Here is a 19,197-nt window from a genome sequence, read left to right as displayed (position 1 = left end):
TGACATTCCTACTTACCGCTCTGAAGGTTCACTATGTCTTAGATCCTGACTTAACACCAATTCCTGAACCAACCGAGGATGACTTTGATGAACTCAAGAAGGAGCGTAAGAAACGTAAGGAGGACGAATTGCTATGCCATGGACATATTCTGAATACGCTGTTAAATTGTCTCTACGGTCTATATATGGATACTCAGTCAGCAACAAAATTTTTGAAGACGCTCGAGTTTAAATTCAAGGCTGAAGAGAAAGGTGCAAAGAAGTTTTTAATTTCTAAATACTTTAATTTTAAATTTATAGATTTCAATTCCATTCTTCCCCAGGTGCACGAATTAAAGGTTCTTGTGAATAAAATAAAAGTCGTGAAAATAGACATTCCTGAAACCTTTCAAGTTGTTGCAATCATTACAAATTTCCAACTTCGTGGAAAGGTTATAGAAAGAAATTGTTGCACAGTTCTAAGGATTTCTCTCTAGAAATACATTTGAATCGAAGAGGAATCGAAGGAAAAAGAGAAATCAAAATATGTTGGTCTTTCCAAAGCCAATGTTGTGACCAACAAAGGAAAAAGGAAACATGATGGCATGAAGAGTCATTTTGGACCTAAAAAGGAACATAAAAAGTTCAAACATTCTGGCGATCCTAAAGGTTTGAAAAGCGTTTGTTTTGTGTGTGGAAAACCCGAACGTTATGCTCGAGATTGCAGGAAAAATAAGTCAAAAATGAGATGAATGTTGTTCATGTAAATGACGACATAGTCCCTATGGTAAGAGAAATTATGGCAATCAAAGGCAAAATGCAAGGATGGTGGTATGGCACATGTGTTAGAGTGCATGTCTCTTATGACATGGCTGCTTTTAAAACCTATTTTGAGGCCAATGATGGACATGAAGTACAAATAGGAAATGAAGTACGGTCTAAAGTTGTTGGAACCGGATCCGTCGAACTAAACTTCACTTCTGGAAAGAAAGTCACTATTGTTAATGTGCTTCATGTCCCCAATATGAATAGGAATCTTGTTAGTGGGGTTTTATTGGGTAAACCGGGAATTATAACTTTATATGAATCGGGCAAACTTATATTGACCTGTAATGGTATATTTATAGGAAAAGGATATTACGTTGAGGGAACGATCAAACTATGTACTACCGACAATATTATTAATGAAATTTCTAATTATACTTACATGCTTGAGTTTGTTTCTTTATGGCATAATCGATTAGCACATACCGATATTAGTTCTATGAAGAGACTAATTAAATCTGGTTTGATCTGATGTAATATAAATGATTTCGAATAATGTGAATTATGCGTTAAATCAAAGATGATTAAGAAAATTTTCAAAAGGGTAGAAAGACATATAAATCTCCTTGATATTGTACATTCAGATTTGTGCGAATTTAATGGCATGTTAACCTAACCCGTGGGGAAAACAAATATTTCATTATATTCATCGATAATTCTTCTAGGTTCACATATGTATACCTTTTAAGACTTTCAATGCCTTTAAAATTTACAAAGCACAAGTAGAAAATAAATTAAATAGAATAATTAAAGTCTTTAGGAGTGATAGGGGTGGTGAATATTTTTCTACAGAATTTGATACATTTTGTGAAGAACATGACATTATACATGAATGCTCTGCACCTCGCACACCATAAAAAAAATGGTATAGCCGAGAGAAAGAGTCAAACATATCAAGAGATGATGAATGTCATGTTATTACATTCCAAATTTCCATTTAATTTGTGGGGTGAAGCCTTACTAACCGTTTGCCACATAATTAACAGAATTCCTTTGAAGAAAACCGGTATTTCCCCATGTGAGTTATGGAAAGGCAGAGCACCAAATATCGGTTGCTTCAGAGTGTGGGGGTGTGTAGCCTACTATAAAAATATGGATCTTAAGAGAACCAAATTAGGTCCTCGAGGTATAAAATGTGCCTTAATAGGTTATGCACCAAATAGTAAAACATATAGACTTTTAAACTTAGAGTCTAATGTAATCGTTGAATCCTGGGATGAAGAATTCTTTGAAAACCTTATTACTAACGATAAAGAATCTGAGTATCCCGCAAACAAAGAATCTCGTGATGAAGATTATTCTCGGAGTATCGAGCTACAATCCGAAAGTACCTCTCGGATCATTGAAACACAACTCGAGCCTAAGATAAGCAAAAGAGTCCGGAAAACAAAGGATCTAGGACCAAACGAAATTGATTCTCAACTTATTTCTTTTTATCTAGTTAAAGAAAACTGTGAGAATTATGTACAAAATATTACTATTATTATTATTCAAGTAGAACATTATTCTAAAACTTACAAGGAAGCAGTGGCTTCGAGAGACTCTTCCTTTTGGAAAGATGTTGTCCAAGATGAAATGGATTCAATCACGTCAAATCACACTTAGGAACTTGTTGACTTACCAAAGGGATCAAGGCCCATTGGATGCAAGTGGGTGTTTAAAAATAAGTATCATAGTGATGGTACATTAAACACATATAAGGCAAGATTAGTAGCAAAAGGATTTAGACAAAAACATGGTGTTGCTTACTTTGACACATATACACCGGTGGCAAGAACACCAACAATTAGAATATTGTTTGCCTTAGCCTCTTTGAATGAACTTACAATTCATCAAATGGATGTTAAAACAACATTCTTAAATGGAGATATCGATGAGGAAATCTACATGGAACAACCAGAAGGCTACGTGCTTCCTGGAAATGAACAAAAGGTGTGTAAACTTGTCAAATCCCTATATAGACTAAAACAAACACCAAAACAATGGCATCAAAAATTTAATTTTGTCATACTTTCAAATGGATTTACTCTCAACTTATGTGACAAGTGTTTATACACAAAGGTACAAAAAATATTGTAATATTCCTTTATCTATATGTTGATGACATGTTGATAATTAGCAACAACATGGATGGAATTTAGAGACAAAAAGGTTTTTAACTTCCACATTCAAGATGAAAGATATTAGATTAGTTGACATAATTTTAGAGATCAAGGTAAGGAGAAATAGTGGGGGTTACGAACTTAGTCAAACACATTATATTGAAAAAATTATTGATAAGTTCAAACACCTAAATTTTAAGGAAGTAACCACTCATTTTGATCATGTTGTCAAACTTCAAAAGAACAATGGAATAGTATTGACTCAATTGGGATATGCAAGTGCAATAGGGTGTCTTATGTACTTAGTGCAATGTACCAGACCAGACATATCATTTGTAGTTAGTAAAATGAGTAGATTCACTAGTAATCCAAATAAAGAACATTGGAAGGAAATCACAAGGATTTTTGGCTATCTACAAAAGACCAAAAATCTTGGCCTTCACTATGGCAGGTTTCCCGACATACTATAAGGATATACTGATGCAAGTTGGATATCCAATATTGGAGATCATAAATCCACAATTGAGTGGATATTTACACTAGCTGGAGGAGCAATTTCTTGGAAGAGCAAGAAACAAACATGCATTACTCTTTCAACCATGGAATTAGAATTCGAGGCTCTTGTTTCCGCCAGTCAAGAAGCGGAATGGTTGAGGGACCTTCTATTAGAAGTTCCATTGGCAAAAGATAATATTTCAAAGGTGTTGATAAATTATGATAGCCAAGCCACTTTAGCTAGAGCGTTCATGGAAGTGTATAAAGGAAAGTATAGACACATATGACTTAGACATTCCTTTGTGAGAAAATTGATTAAAGATGGAATCATTTTACTCACCTATATACGAACGAGCTATAATTTGGCTGATCCATTTACTAAGTCACTGGCCAGAGACTTAGTAAAAATAACCTCGAGTGGCTTTGGGGTTGAAACTCTTTGAGTAAGAGTTCCGACAGCGACGATAATCCAATCTTACGTTAACAAAACATTAACCTCGAATTTCAATGGGTAACAACAAGTCGTTGATTTGGATGTTTATCGAACATTTCGTGATAATGTTGATTTTTAAAATGAGGGTTGAGTTTTTATTTAAACACTTAATGAAGTTCAATACCAAAGATATGTGTCTCATGGAAAAGGATACAATATAAACTTTACCTATGTGAATTTTGAGATGGTGTTGTCTCAAAGTGAGAGTTGGAGTTTCTCTCATGAAAATTCATGAAACGGGAAAGCATATGGCCATAAATAAGTGATAGGAAAGAAATGTAGGTGAAGAACCCTTAAAGAATGTGTGTAAAGTAAGGCTGGTTTATTCACATAGATTAATGGTTTAAAAGCATTGCTACCTAACATTCTGAGTACACTTTGAGTTGTCTTTACTAAGGTTAAGTTTTAAATCAAAAGATACCTAATTGTACTAACATTAATTTTTAAATCGAAAAATACCTAATTGTACTAACATTCTTTGTCATTATTGGAACAAGTGAGGGATTGTTATAAATTCATGAATATTAAATGTTCATGTGTGTATGTTCCAAAATGATAAAAAAAATGGAATGGAGTAAATGTTAATAAATGCAAGGGAAATAGTCTCATTTTGGATGTTTTACTCACATTCAAAGCCTTTATAAAGAGTTAAGAACATTAACTCAACAGAAGGACAAAAGAGGATAAAGTGTCATATGGACAAAAGTGATGGTCTCAAGCATTATGCAACTTGTCTCATTCATATGCCTCTGGCCGGTGTCGCCACCGGCGACACCGGCTCCGACTCCAACTCCGGCTTCGGGACCGGGTCTGAGGACATGGGCGTAGAGGCGCTAGTGGAGGCTAGTGGCGCCTTCGACCGGTCTCATATTGCTCTCGTTTTGATCGATGCATACGTTTGAATTTTTGAATTCGAAGAGAAGCAACACTTCGTGAAATGTTGTTGCGGAATGAAGATATGCAATCTTCAAAAACAATCCAACTTTTAGTTAAAAGATGTTGTTTCATCAAGGGTCGCAACCTTATGAAACAACACATGCATGACCTATAAATATATCACTCCAAATTCAGAAAATCATCATAACAAAATCGAATATCCTCTTGCATGAATTCCAAACACTCGTCGCTATAAATCGAGTTTTCGTTGGTCTTGCACAAATTCGATATAAGACTGAATAATTTTAGATATTTCTGCTTTCAATTCTAAGATATAAAGAGAGTGCTAAAATACTTTTAAGAAAAATGACTTCATTCACGATTTAGTATTGAATCCATTCAACTTTATCGATATTTCTAACAATGTTATGTTAAAAAATATTATAGCCCAACTAAGAATTAAAGTATTATTTTCAATATAAAACTTTTATTTGTTATTCTTAACTAATACTCGTATTGTTCTTAGGTTAACATGGTCCAATAAAAATCTATGCACCGCTTGGAATGGGATGGTCAACAACATTTTATTTTTATCGAAAATAGGTTCGAGGATATTGAAATTGTAGAAGGTGGTGAATATAAAACTACTGGAGTATCCTTTGAGATAATATAAATGTACATTAAAAGCTTATTTATAGTATATGAGTATTATTATTATAAAGGTCAGGTAGGAATAAGTCAATTATTAATGGGACCATATTCCAAGCAGGGCAAGTGGGTTGGACCCATTTCTTGGTTTAGAAAATGTCACACATTAATTATAACTAGTAGTATTGAAGAAATAATTATATTTTAATGTAAGAATCACTTATAAGATCTAACAGAAGAATCACTTCGATAGTGTAGCCCATACAGAATAAATTATTCCAATCTACATGCACCTGGGGTTTTCATTAATATGTGAGGTTCAAATAGTAAACAACAACCTTGATTCCTTAAACATGTGATTAGAGATTTATTTTCTCATTTATAGTATGTTCTAGATCTTTAAAGTCTTCACATTTAAAGACTTTTCTAATCCTCAAATTGAGTTGGAGTAATCAATTTTTTTTTTCAAATTGGGGAATTTAACCTATCTTTCATTTTAGGTAGTGGAGATGTTAGCTAATATTCGAATTTGTTTTTTTATATGTATGTTTCGTCAAGTGAGGAAAATACATTAACTTCATGTATATATGCATATTTAGTATAAAATATTATAAAATAAAATAGACTATTCTACTTGTTTGAAAATCACTCTGCATTTTTTAATAAAACTTCTGCATATTTATTTGAAATATGAAAAAGTTACATCTATACGTTTTAAACTATGTTTTTATCACATATTTATACTAAATATGCATAAATGATTGTGAAAAAATTGCAAACAAAATTAAAATTGAAAGGATATAATTATAAATTCAACCAAAATATGGGAGTGAGAGATATAAAGGTGAGGGTAAATTGCGTCCATATTTATTATCCCACAAAAATTGAAAATATACTACCAAGTTATAGGCCCAATATAAATCAAGGCTTTTGTTGTAGCCCACTATGCTAATTTTGTTCCTACAATTTAAACTTGCATTTTTTTATGCTATTTGCACATATTGCACATATTGCACATCTTAAAATGTCATTCATATATTTGGAGAAGCATCTTCAAACACATTCAAAATCATATTAGACTTCTTTTTTCTGAGATTCACCTCATTTTGAACAAAATATGGTCCGAAGATGCATCTCCGTATATTAATTAGGTGTATTCGGATATGCATCTTTGAAATACCCCATGTACTCATTTATGGTGTTTTTATTCAGTAAGTTGATTTAATTAACGCCTCAGTGACTTCCGGAGATGTATATCTGGAAATGTCATGCGAGAAATTGGATAAAACACTTCTTTGCATGATTTTCTTCTTCGTGCTGGAAAAAGCCTCAATTTTTCAAAACCCATAGCAAATTTCTCTCATTCACAATCAACTTTTCAACACCAAAACATGATTCTTGTATTTCATCACATCAAAGAGAGGAAAATAATCTGAAATTGCAGGTAAAGTTCATTCATGTCATCCCTCATTCCTTGCATTAATCTAATTTTTGAGCTAAAAAATATTGAATTCGGATATGCATCTCCAAATAAAGTTTGATGTGGTCTCGATATGTATATCTGAATTGTTCTGATAGGTTGAGTTTTGAAATTTTTTTATGTTATTGGTATTATTAGATATGGTGCACCCGAATATGTTTCCCAAATTTATTGCGAGTGTGAGTGTGGATGTTAAGCCGGTTGAAATGAAGCATGATGTTAAATTGGATGAAGTGAATGTTGATGATAAACCAGGTGCTCGATAGGTCGTTGTTTAGGTAGATGTTCATGCATAATTTATGAATAAACAAGAGTTTATTGTTCGTGAACATATGCTACAATGGGTCTGCATGGAGGCTGAGAAATTAAGGTTTGGAGTTGTAATTGTAAAGTCTGACAATGGTTTGGATAGAAGATAGGAATTTGTAACAATGAGATGTGAAAGAAGTGACACGTATCGACCACGGATTAGGAAGTTGAAATGATATGACACGGGATCGAGAAAATGTGAGTGTCCGTTTAAATTGCATGGATACCATATGACGATTGAAACATGGAAAATTAATGTGATTTCTGGTATACATAATCATGCGATGACTGACAAGCTAGTCGGTCATCCCATTGTATGTCGCCTTGTTCCGGGGGAGAGCGAACTTGTTTCGAACATGACATTAAACATGATGGCGCCGAAAAACATACTCGTATATTGTAAACGAAAAACCCTCTAAATGTTTCAAATATCAAGAAGATATACAATGTGTGTGCTTGAAACAACAAGGCGATAAGAGGACAAAGATATGAGATGCAACCATCGTTGAAACTGTTGGAAGATGACGACTATGTTTCTAGGTGCAGAGTTTGTGAGGGCAAAGTCGCCGTCCAAGATATATTTTAGAGTTATCCCGATTCCATCAAGTTGTACAACACTTTTTCCACTGTGCTCATAATTGATTTAACATACAAAACAAACAAGTATAGACTTCCACTCCTATAAATTTTTTGTTCTACTTCTACGAAGATGACTTTTTCAGTCAATTTATCATTTTTGGAATATGAAAAAGAGGACAATGTTACACGGACTTGGAAATGTGAAAGACTATGTTAAAAGACCAAGAAAACATGTAAGTAATAATCACTGACCGCAACATTGCATTGATGAATTTGGTTGCAATGGTGTTTCCTATATCGTTCGCATTACTTTGTAAGTATACATAACGAAAAATGTGAGAAGTCGATTAAAACCTGCGGTAGGAATCAAACAAGTCAAACTTGAAGATGGAAAAATGGTCAAACCTGGTGTGGTGGTGGAAAATATAATGGATGCATGGAATGGTGTAATAAATTCTTCCACGAAAGAATTATATGTCAAATTTGTAATACATTTCAAGAGTGTGTGTTCGAGATATCCATATTTGTTGAAATATGTTGAAGGAACTATTTTGGATCAGGTTAAAAATAAGATTGTTTGTGCCTAGACCGATCAGGTTCGACACTTTGGGAATACAACAACTAACATAGTTGAATTTGCACATGCTAGACTGAAGATTTGATTGGGAAACAGTAAAGGTTATTTTTGTCAAGATTGGTATAACGTGAACTAAATCCTCCAAAACTAACATAATGACATGCATATGTCTTTTGGTCGGTGCATTACTATGTTAGAACACCAATTCAAAGACAACATCATTTATTCACAGTTGGTTAGCAACGTATCTCAGACGACATTGAATTTTATTTTTCACGAAGCCAGGCGAGCAAATAAGAAGGTTCAGATAGCTTAAAGTATGGTTGTACACTTAGGAATATGTACAGCCTTCCATGTGCTGCTTGTTTAATTTCAATGAATATGAAGCTTGAAAAACCGATACGTATGGATGAAGTTTGCACTCACTGGAAAAGGCTTTGCTTTTATGATGATGGTGTGATGAAGGATGATAAATCAAACATATTTATCATGATCGAGTGGGAAGTGGTCCAAGAGATATTCATGAAAGCTGATGACATCATGAAATTGCACATCAAAGAGAAATTGAGGAAGATTCCCTATCCATAAACAATGAATTTTAAACCACTGTTGGAACCAGTTAAAACAAAGGGTGACCGTAAAAAGGTCAAACCGACACAAAGTGACAACTCCATGCGACAGTCTCCTTCATATTATGAACATGTTGACTCATATTTTTCGGATTCTCTGACTCCAAAATCCCAAAAAAGTGTTTTCAAGGGTGTTCACGTTAGCAAACCATCTTATCCACCGCCATTACCAAAAATCAAACACATTCAAGTGATGCCGCTTTTTATGCACAAATACATTGAGCGGATTATAAATGTTTAAGGTGACGACAATTATGGTTTTTGAGTTGTTTCGGGTTTGCTCGATAAAGGAGAGAACGACTACCAGTTTGTTTGTTGTCATCTTATACAAGAGATTATGACGCATAAGGAATCATACACAAAGTTATACGGGAACAAACAAAAATTATGATGCAATTCTCAATGTGCTTCCCAAAAATGGAACGTCTTATAGCAAGTGCTTATGATAGGGTGTGTATTAATTTAACACGATAAGGTTTCTGAAAAATAACATTTCCACTTCAGAGTAAGCCACTGTTGGTGTAAGCCCTAGAGGCCAATACTTTTGGTACTTGTATCGAATTATTTAAAGGCATTTTCTTTATTATGGTTGATTAATAAAGTCCCTAGAATAGATAGTCCGTTTAATGTATTAAGTGTGACTTAATCATGAGAACACATTAAACATAAAGGCATTATTCTTAAAGTATCCGTAGTCGAGCTTTAATATGAAGTGGGATAACATTAAAGCATTAAGACTATTATGTTTGTAGACTGATGATCACATCTCATGGATCATGGATAAGGAGTTATCAAGTCTTAAACATAGGTATGAATATTAGGAGTAATATTTATACCGGATTGACCCGCTATGAGAATACGATATAGAAAGTTATACAAAGTGTCATAAGTTATTCTCATGGTGATATATACCACTCTTCGACCTGAAACCACTATGGATCCTAGATGTAGAGTCGAGTGCTTTGTTGCTGATCCAAATTTTGTCCGTAACTGGATAACCATAAAGACAGTTGATGGGTACTCCACAAAGCATGCTGAGGGACATGAGTGTCCTAGATGGAATTTGCCCATCCTGCGTAACAGAATAAATGTCTATGGGCCCAATATTGAACTGGACAAGGATGACACGGACTATACCTTGTGTTCAATATAGACATAAGGGTAAAGGGGTAATTATACACATAATTATTATCACATGAGGTTTTGTCAGATCACATGACATTTTCGTGACTTGGGTAGCAGTGATGTGTTGCTAGATACCGCTCACTGTTTATTATGTTAAATGCGTGATTTAATATAATTGCCAACGCCGCGAAAACCTATAGGGTCACACACAAAGGACGGATTGATGAGAGATAGAGTAACTAAGGAACACCGTAAGGTACGGTGCACTTAAGTGGGAGACGAAATATGGTAAGGTACCAAATACTTAAGTGATTTTGGGCATATTATAAGATATGGGCCAAAATACACTTAAGTGGGCTTTTTAGCTTGAAGCCCACACAAGTGGTTCTATAAATAGAACCCCTTGGGTAGAAGCATTGTCACTCCAATCCACTCAGACAGAATTCAAGTAGAGACTTGGAATTTTGTTTCCCTCTTTCTCTCACTCAAAGCCTTCATTCATAACAGCTAGCACTGCGATTGAAGGAATTTGTTCGTGTGGACTGAGTAGAGACGTTGTCATCGTTCAACGTTCGTGATCGCCCCGTGGATTTGTATCCAAGGTTTTGGTCGTTTCAAGAGATCTGCACCAAAGGTTTGAATCGCCACAAGAGGTAACGATTCTATCACTGATCATGCCCATTCGTAAGGATCACTAAATGGAGAAATTTTTAAATTCCGTTGCGCCTTGGATGGCAATTTAAAAATTTCTCCATTTAGTGATCCTTACGAATGGGCATGATCAGTGATAGAATCGTTACCTCTTGTGGCGATTCAAACCTTTGGTGCAGATCTCTGATAATGATCAAAACCTTTGATACAGATCCACGGGGCGATCACGAATGTTGAACGATGACAACGTCTCTACTCAATCCACACGAACGGATTCCTTCAATCACAGTGCTAGCTGTTATGAATGAAGGCTTTGAGTGAGAGAGATATACGAAATTCCAACTCTTCAGTTGTGTTTTCTGTCTCAGTGAGTTACAATGCTTCTACCCAAGGGGTTCTATTTATAGAACCACTTGTGTGGGCTTCAAGCCAAAAAGCCCACTTAAGTGCATTTTGGCCCATATCTCATAAAATGCCAAAATCACTTAAGTATTTGGTACCTTACCATATTTCGTATTCTACTTAAGTACACTGTACCTTACGATGTTCCTTAATTATTCTATCTCTCATCAATCTGTCCTTTGTGTGTGACCCTATAGGTTTTCGCGGCGTTGGCAATTATATTAAATCACGCATTTAACATAATAAACAGTGAGCGGTATCTAGCAACACATCACTGCTACCCAAGTCACGAAAATGTCATGTGATCTGACAAAACCTCCTGTGATAATAATTATGTATATAATTACCCCTTTGCCCTTATGTCTATATTGAACACAAGGTATAGACCGTGTCACCCTTGTCCAGTTCAATATTTGGCATATAGACATTTATCCTGTTACGTAGGATTGGCAAATTCCATCTAGGACACTCATGTCCCTCAGCATGCTTCGTGGAGTACCCATCAACTGTCTTTATGGTTATCCAGTTACGGACAACGTTGGATTAGCAATAAAGCACTCGACTCTACATCTAGGATCCATAGTGGTTTCAGGTCGAAGAGTGGTATACACTATTATCACCATGAGAATAACTTATGACACTTTGCATAAATTTCTATATAGTATTCTCATAGCGGGTCAATCCGGTATAAATATTACTCCTAATATTCATACCTATGTTTAAGACTTGATAACTCTTTATCCATGATCCATGAGATGTGATCATCAGTCTACAAACATAATAGTCTTAATGCTTTAATGTTATCCCACTTCACACTAAAGCTCGACTACGGATACTTTAAGAATAGTGTCCTTATGTTTAATGTGTCTTCATGATTAAGTCACACTTAATACATTAAACGGACTCTCTATTCCAGGGACTTTATTAATCAACCATAATAAAGAAAATGCCTTTAAATAATTCGATACAAGTACCAAAAGTATTGGCCTCTAGGGCTTACACCAACATGGGGTTGCAAAGTTTATGTGAAACGACAAATTTCAACTAAGCTTGAGCCCAAATCTGACAAATGCTTATTTGTGGGGTCTCCTAAAGAAACAAGAGGATATTATTTCTACAATCCTTCTGAGGGCAAAGTGTTTGTCGCTCGAACTTGAGTTTTCCTAGAAAGGGATTTTATTTCCAAAGGAATCAGTGGGAGGAAAGTAGAACTTGAAAAAATTCAAGAATCACAAAGTATCGATACACCTATGGAGGAATTAGAGCAGGAAACACAAGTAGTTGTGTAAGAGCAACCTACTAAAGTAGAACAAGACCAACGTAGGTCAGGCAGGATACGTCACCTACCTAAGATATATGGATATCTGATTAAGGTGATGTATTACTCATGGATCAAGATGAGCCTATGACCTACTCATGGAATCTTCGTTATGATGAAACAGTAAAACTGTATGGTTTCATCAAGAACGAAAATGAGCCTTATGTCTACAAGAAGGTTAGTGGGAGCATGATCGTATTCCTGGTATTATATGTAGATGACATATTACTCATTGGAATCGATATCCCTACCCTGCAACAAGTAAAGTCTTGGTTGGGGAAATGCTTTTCTATGAAGGACCTAGGTGAAGCAGCCTATTGTCGCACCTCGAAAAATGGGGATACGACTTCAAAGCAAAGCGTAATCGCACGCTCGCAATGATGGACTGAACAGAGTCGCCACCGAACTTTATTTATTCCTAAAAAGGAAAGGGGAAATATCGATAAAACCCAAGATAAAAGAAAGGATAAGATATGGTCGTCGCAACCAAATCAGGGTTCGGGAGTCGATTACGTAAGGGGAAGGTATTAGCACCCCTCACGTCCGTTGTACTCAACGGGAACCATTAGGTCAGTTGTGTGTGTTAATGTTAGTTTGAAATGTTAGGCTTTTCAGTTTATTAGGTGGGAAAAGAAAGAATATAAGAGAGAAGAATATTTTTGGATTTTTGACGAAGGACTAAACCTAAGTTTTTTATTAGTGGGAGATGGTTAAATACTAAGAAGACCCGGATTTTGATCCTGAATCCCTATGACATGATGTGATATGATATGATATGATATGATATGAAATGCATGATATGATATGATATGCGTGATTCTTTTTTTAATTTTTATCTGCTAGGGATATGGTGGACCCTTAACAGGAGATGCCACTAGACAGACCAATCTGTGGGGAATGCTGGTGGTCCACAGGGAAACAGACAAATGGTAAAAAACAAATTTGCTGGGGAAAACAAAACTTGCTGGAGAGTCAGACACACCGGGGAGTACTCAAAGTTAAATTTGATAAACGGTACTTGGAATACAAGGGATTTCGGTAGTAAGTTCACATATGACTTACTATATCCGAATAAAGGAAAAAATGCTACAACAGGTTCATATATGACTTGACAATATCGGCATAAAGCACAACAACAGGTTCATATATGACCTGACAATGCTGGGGAATATCAAGAAGTTCTGACAGCAAGTTCAGATATGACCTAACAAACTCAGCAAAATACAAAAAGAGTGTATCAAACAGGTTCATATATGACCTGGTAATACTGGAATGAAAGCTCATCAGCAGGTTCATATATGACTTGACAACACTGAAACAATCATAGAGAAAGACTCTTCAGAACAGGTTCATATATGACCTGACACTGGAATAAGGTTCAACAATAGGTTCATATATGACCTGAATAGTATTGAACAAACAAAGGGAAAAAACTCTTCAGAACAGGTTCATATATGACTTGACACCGGAATAAATCTCAACAACAGGTTCATATATGACCTGAATAGTATTGAACAAACAGAGAAAAAACTCTTCAGAACAGGTTCATATATGACCTGACACCGGAATAAAGCTCAACAACAGGTTCATATATGACCTGAATAGTATTGAACAAACAGAGAAAAAATCTTCAGAACAGGTTCATATATGACCTGACACTGGAATAAGGCTCAACAACAGGTTCATATATGACCTGAATAGTATTGAACAAACAGAGAAAAAAATCTTCAGTACAGGTTCATGTATGACCTGACACCGGAATAAAGCTCAACAACAGGTTCATATATGACCTGAATAGTATTGAACAAAAGGAAAAAACTTCAGAACAGGTTCATGTATGACCTGACACCGGAATAAAGCTCAACAACAGGTTCATATATGACCTGAATAGGATTGAACAAACAGAGAAAAAAATTCTTCAGTACAGGTTCATGTATGACCTGACACTGGAATAAAGCTCAACAACAGGTTCATATATGACCTGAATAGTATTGAACAAACAGAGAAAAAAATCTTCAATACAGGTTCATGTATGACCTGACACCGGAATAACGCCCAACAACAGGTTCATATATGACCTGAATAGTATTGAACGAAAGGAAAAAACTTCAGAACAGGTTCATGTATGACCTGACACCGGAATAAAGCTCAACAACAGGTTCATATATGACCTAAATAGGATTGAACAAACAGAGAGAAAAAATCTTCAGAACAGGTTCAAATATGACCTGACACTGGAATCAAGTTCAACAACAATTGGACTTGAAAATGACTGCGAAAACCGGATGTTGGTTCAAGGATACCACAGACAAACTGGAATTAGAGGTCAAAAGACATAGGATCAACGATAAAACCTAGGTCAATGCATAATGAGCACGAAGTACATTTCGGCTATGCATGATTTGAATTTCCTTTTATGCATGATATATGAATGATCATGATTATGAGAATGCTGACACTGGGCAGACTGGGAGTTTGTAAAGGCTTTTTATGGAAGCTCATGATTCCTCAACACCGAGAACTCAACCAAATATTTTATGATAGATGTTGCCAAAGGAGGATTCTATCCAGTTTGATAACCACAACTTTGCCAATGGGATCCTTTTGGAGGATTAATGAATCGTGCTAGCATAATTTTCGGGCACTCGTCTTAAACTCAATAGTTGTTGACGTATGGCAGAATTTGTTTGAGCAGTTTGAAAGCACGAAGAAAGAGGTTCTGCCCCTCTGTGGCTCATCTTGCCCCAGTTTGTTGGGTCTTTGGAAATGTTCACCTTGAAAGTAGGTTTGGAAACAACTTTCCACGAGACTACCTCGAGATGGCTTCCCCAAGTGTTTGAAACTTGCAATGGTCTGAACTTGACTAATCCAAATGTTGGAATGGTAGACTCTTGACTGACTTTCCTTGGATAGTTGGACTCATTGAGCTCTGAGGTGGCTTGCACCGATCTAAGTCTTGAAGCAAATTACTCTTGGCTAAATGAACCTTGGAGTGATTGGACTTACTGAGCTCTGAGGTGGCTTGCCCCGGTCTGATTCTTGAAGCAAATTACTCTTGGCTAGATGACCCTTAGGGTGACTAGCTCGAATTAACTGATTCTCAAAGTGATTTGCCCCTGACTAGACTTCTTTCACTCCATCAAGTCTTCCACTGTATTTGGCATTTCTTTGATGCTAAGTGTTGACTCGCAAATAAGATTGTGCATTCACAAATGGTAATCTTAATGCAATGCTTATGCAAAAAATTGAACTCAAAGTTTATTGATATGAATGGGTGAAATACAGTGAACGAATCATTGATAAGAACACAATGGTGACCAAGTCATTCACAGTATGCAAGTTGGTGCCATCAAATGATTAACAAAAATCGTTTGGAGTCAAGTTAACACAACCTTGTTATAGTATGCTTTCAAAATAAACCCTACCTCAATTAGGTCTTTTAAGGGTTGTAACGTGGTCTGGTTCACGGCTCTTGAAACAAAAGGAAATAAGGCTCAAAAGTTATTTTTACCCACCCCTTCTTCTTGATGATCTCCAATTCCTATGTTCAGTTAATTCAATACACGCATTCGACTTCCAAGAGGGTTCGAAGGTGTGATGAGGATTCAAGACGAATTTTCTTGAAATGGCAGTCACCTTATTATATTTTTTGTTTTGTTGAGGATTTTGGTGACCTCTTTTGATTGATTTTCTTTATTCCCTAATTTTTCTTGGACTGCTTCTTTGAAGCTTTCGGTCCATCGGGATGCCCTAACTTTTGCCTAAGTCATTTCGTGGTACTTGATTTAGCGGGCTTTTTTTTATTTATTCTTTAAAGGTATTGACTGCCACATTATTGGTGGATAAGGATCAACCAACACTAATTTTAGCTTTTCTTAACTTCCTCGACACTTCAACACGTGCGCGAAGGATAACATGTGGTTGAACCTAAATGGAGGGTGTACATATGGACGATTTTTTTGAAAGATCGAATGCACGATCAAACTATCTGAACATAACTACCCTGCGCCAGGTTAAGATTAAGGGTTTTAGATCCGAAATAAACACCAATTTCTAGGCTCAAAGTGGTTGACTAGGGATTAACTCCTTATCTCTCCAGTGTTTGGGGATTTGAAACAATGCCTTACATCATCGGCAAGGTTTTCTTCAAAAGCATACCGCAACAATTTCAGGTGTTTCGTTTTCATCATCCTCCTTCCAATCTTTGTTAACACAACAGTTTGATAAACAAAAGTGAATGAGAGGAGTATTTTGTTTTTGTTTTTTAACATAAATGAAAAACGAGTGAATACGAATGGATTAATTCAAAAGATGCATAAACCTTTCATTAATCTTACCAATTCAAATAAAATAACAATGCTTAAAAGCAATTAACAATCAACATGCAAGGAAACTACAAAGAAATGCTGAGACAGCCAAATGATTGCCAACTTTAGGGAATTGACTTCTTCAAACTTGAAGGTTGGGATCAATAAGCTTTTTGACATTGGCATGATGATCTTCAAATTCTTTTCCTTCAATCTCATCGTTGAACGCAACCCTTTTGGATCCAGTACTCACTTCTCCTTTTCTTTCATTGGTATGGGTCGTGACATTGGAAATCCAAGACGGTATCTCAATGCTCTTACCAGGAAATAATGATAGCTCATTAGCCACATCCCTGACATCTTCCTTGTGGTACAAAACCTTGAGGGGTTTCAAGGGTCCTTTCCCTGTCCCATTACCTGGCTCAGAAATCAAGGCATATGTACCTGAGCCTTCCTCCTTAAGTGTTGGTGACCTTATGTCAATCAATCCTTGCAGCTTGAGCGTAAAACTCTTGCATTCCTCGATGGAGTGCCCCATTGTTCCAGTATGGTAGCCGCACTTGATCTTCAGGTGATCTTCTTCAAAAACTAAGCTCTTTTTGTTAATCAGTCCCCGTACCAAGGCTTTTAGCGCTTAGCAAGAATCCAGGTCATGTCCCAGTGCTCCTTTATGGAATTCACATGTTGCACTTGGATTGTACCATGGCAGGTATGGTGACACTGGTGTGAGAGCTCGAGGGGTCACCAAAGCATTTTGGATCAGCTACGGGTAGAGCTTGCTATATGGCACCGGAATCGAGTCATTGTGATCCTTGTTCCTCTTGTTCTGATTCTGATTTTTGTTCTGAACCTGGCTTTGGTGACTTTGAGGAGCAATAGCCAAAGGATGTTGATAATGACGTCTTGAGGGAGGGCCATATACTGGTAAATGAGAAGCTTCCACATGGAATTTCCCTTGACTTGGGGTAACACCAGATGGATGTGGAGTAATAGCTCTCTTTGTTGCAGCAGTGTATATTGGGTGACCCTCTTTTCCCAACAAGACTTGCAGGGTTTCCAAGACCCATCTCATTTGGCTCTTCAATAGGTTAAGTTCCTCCTTCAGTGCTTCTTGGCTTTTCCTTAGCTCGTCCATCATATCTTGAGACATGGTTCTTTGTTCTAAACGCGTGTTAGGAATCACTTTGCTGATCATGGACAAAGGATGAATGAGTTTTTTTTTGTATTTTATCTGGAAAATGACATGCGTTATGATGAGATACGGATGCAATGAAATGTGAATGAATGCAATGCAAGCCATGCATATTTGTGGCTTTTCTTCAATACACAGGTTCAAAAGTCCAAGGTACTGATAAATTTGATTGCTTTTCCAAAACGGGGTTCTCACCGGGTATGATATAGGGCTTTGTTACAAAGGATCCCCAGAGTCATTGATTCACAAGAATGTTTGACGCTTACGGGAAATACTTTCCGGTCGTCAACTCCATCAAGGGAATCTATTCTGGGTGAGGTTCTCGTACCGACCCTTACGAAGTATTCACCTCGGGAGTCCGTACTACACAACCATCGACTGGGTTCTAGACAGGGTACTCAGAGTCATGGATTCAAAAGACTGTTTGACGCTTACGGGAAATACTTTCCGGTCGTCAACTCCATCTAGAGAATCTATTCTGAGCGAGGTTCTCGTATCGATTCTTACGAAGTATCCACCTCAGGAATCCATACTACGCAACCATCATTTCTAGTTGGCCAAAGGTTCAATGTTTTAAAAGGTCCTTAGAGTCATGGACCCCTTTGAAACATTGAAGCTTACGAGGTATACACCTCGGGCAACAATATTTGCAAAAGAATCTACTCTAAGTGAGGTTCTCGTACCGACTCTTACGAAGTATCCACCTCGGGAGTCCGTACTAATCAACCATCGTCCTATCTTATGTTTTTTCACTCTAAACTCGGGTGTAGAGTCTTTCCCACATGGTTTGCAATCAAGATCCAAGTGCCCAACATGGTGGAACCAATATATAGCAAATACCAATATAACAATAAAGATATTAAAACAATAAAGAAAAGCCACACAATTAACAAACAAAGGCACACAAACGTCCTAACTAGGTTTGACTCGCTTAGGGATTTGTCTTCCCCAGCAGAGTCGTCATCTGTCACACCTCGAAAAATGGGGATACGACTTTAAAGCGAAGCGCGATCGCACGCTCACAATGATGGACTGAACAGAGTCGCCACCAAACTTTATTTATTCCTAAAAAGGAAAGGGGAAATATCGATAAAACCCAAGACAAAATGACAATGATTATTGCTCGTCGCAACCAAATCAGGGTTCGGGAGTCGATTACGCAAGGGGAAGGTATTAGCACCCCTCACGTCCGTTGTACTCAACGGGAACC

Source organism: Lathyrus oleraceus, chromosome 1, assembly GCF_024323335.1.
Source record: "Lathyrus oleraceus cultivar Zhongwan6 chromosome 1, CAAS_Psat_ZW6_1.0, whole genome shotgun sequence".
NCBI classification, from domain to species: domain Eukaryota; kingdom Viridiplantae; phylum Streptophyta; class Magnoliopsida; order Fabales; family Fabaceae; genus Lathyrus; species Lathyrus oleraceus.
Note: the sequence above shows the minus strand (reverse complement) of the source record.